General features: G+C 40.2%; 1 long non-coding RNA gene across 1 annotated transcript; it reads right to left on the bottom strand.

Moving 5' to 3' along the window:
- Positions 1–244: 244 nt before the first annotated feature.
- Positions 245–1,601, bottom strand: LOC137984976 (uncharacterized). Its single transcript, XR_011119216.1, has 2 exons — positions 1,528–1,601; positions 245–614 (listed from the first exon to the last, which is right to left on the bottom strand). It is a non-coding gene; the product is annotated as an uncharacterized lncRNA (long non-coding RNA).
- Between the last annotated feature and the right edge of the window lie 329 nt (positions 1,602–1,930).

The raw sequence follows: 1,930 nt of genomic DNA, 5'->3' as shown, positions 1-1,930 counted from the left end.
GCGATAAGGCAGCCTAAAGAGAGGGATGATATTGTTATCACAAAGCTTGATAAGGGCTCAGACGTGGTAGTAATGGATAAAACTGACTATGTACATTTTTTTTGATACTGAAAATTTGTCGGAGCGTTGGTATCACTTTGGGACCCCTAGGGGTGCATCTACCTTCCTACGCTTCCAACGTAGCCCTGAGTTATTTTCTTTACTGGGTTGCCTCATGGCAAACCCAGTCGAGGTCTGCGTTTAGTTTGTTTGTTTTCTTTTTTTTTTTTTTTTTTTTTCGTGTCGGTAAAAGTCTTGCCTGTCACTCCCCTGGTAAGTGGTGTCTTTGTGGATAGAGCCTTCTGCGAGTATTTTCTTAGGATCGAGAGGGTAGTGGAACTGCGTAGATTTCTCTGGTGGACACAGTAGAATCATTAACTTAGCCTGCAATGGCGTCGAAAGTCATGTAACGCGAATGGCGTTTTAGTGGATCCTTAAACAAAATATACACTTATGGAGCTCAATAATAGAAAGTCAGTTGGATAAAATAGGCAGGAATCTCAAAAGCGACGAGCACTGGACTTCGACAACAATCTATCGCCCGTCGAGACGAAATCAAAGTGAGCTGTATTTACCTAGCCTGTGCACAGACCCCCCTCCCCTCAAAAAAAAAATCGGAGAGGAACGGTCTGTGATTTACCGTTAGTAATCGTGTTCCGGAATAATTTTGCATACATTATTTAGTAATCTACGCTGACCAAAATTTGCGTGGCTCATATTTCGGTTGGAGCTAAATTCTCAAAATGGTGGTCAATGAGGTAGATTTCAAACGTGCATCGAAGAGCGTCTCCGATAGTTTTAAGATACCTTGGCTTTATAGCATAGAAGCACTCTTTAAAGGGAGGATGTATTTGCAAGTCTTCCAACCTCGTACGGCTCTGATCTTCAAAACAGCACAGATCGTTGCCGATGAGCTGTTATTTTCCACGGTGTGTACATTCTCAAATCTTCCATGGCATCACGCCTTGTAGATTGTACTTGAGAATGGCTAGGCTTGTTGGGATTACATTGACCGCTAAGGAATAGCGGGAGACGTTTTCGAGTGGACAATCTTTTGAATAAAGCTATATTCACCTCGTGAAGAGCGCTTTTGTTTCTTTTGCGCTGACAATTCCTACAAATGTACGTCGAATCGATTTCCACTTTACACTCCATAGATAACAATTCCGCTCGTACTTTAAAAGAAAAACCTCTTTGACAATCAAAACGATTTTTATTCGTATTTTGTACCGTGCTCAAAGTACACACGAACGAACTCATCGTAAAATCTCTCATGGTGTTGATGTGGAGAAATAAAAATAAAAGCCAATCAAAACTCGTTGTTTCAATGATGTAATGATCGATGGGTAATAACCAATCAAATCATTTTCCACACATTCCAGGAAAAATCTCGTGGTATGGAACACGATTATCAACGGTAAATCACAGACCGTTCCTCTCCGATTTTTTTTTGAGGGGAGGGGCGGTCTGTACACAGGCTATATTTACCTGAAGTACATGGTAATTTGACACGATTGAGTTTCTTGTCTTCACGCACGCAATGAAATAGGAAGAGGTTTTCGCCTCTAAGAGCGAATATGTTGTTTGTTTCAATAAATATTTCGCTGGAAAAGGATTCTGTGGTATTTTCTGCCTTAGTGAATTATAGTATCATGTTGTGTATTGAATTTTCGAGCTTAAGGTTCAAATGTGATATGGGAGAAGTTTTTTAGTATAGATCGTTTTCACTGTCACGCAATAAAAAAATAAATCGAAAACCATCCAGTGGAAAAGGTCAAGAATTGGTGATGTTGTAGAAGATAAATGAAGAAGACACTTCTCCAAGTTTTAGGGCTGTGCGTTTCCCCAAACTTCAGATATTCGTCGAAATGTTTCGCAGAAATTTACAGAG

The sequence above is a fragment of the Montipora foliosa genome, chromosome 14, assembly GCF_036669935.1.
Source record: "Montipora foliosa isolate CH-2021 chromosome 14, ASM3666993v2, whole genome shotgun sequence".
In the NCBI taxonomy this organism is placed as follows: domain Eukaryota; kingdom Metazoa; phylum Cnidaria; class Anthozoa; order Scleractinia; family Acroporidae; genus Montipora; species Montipora foliosa.
Note: the sequence above shows the minus strand (reverse complement) of the source record. Positions and strands in the feature narration are given on the sequence as shown.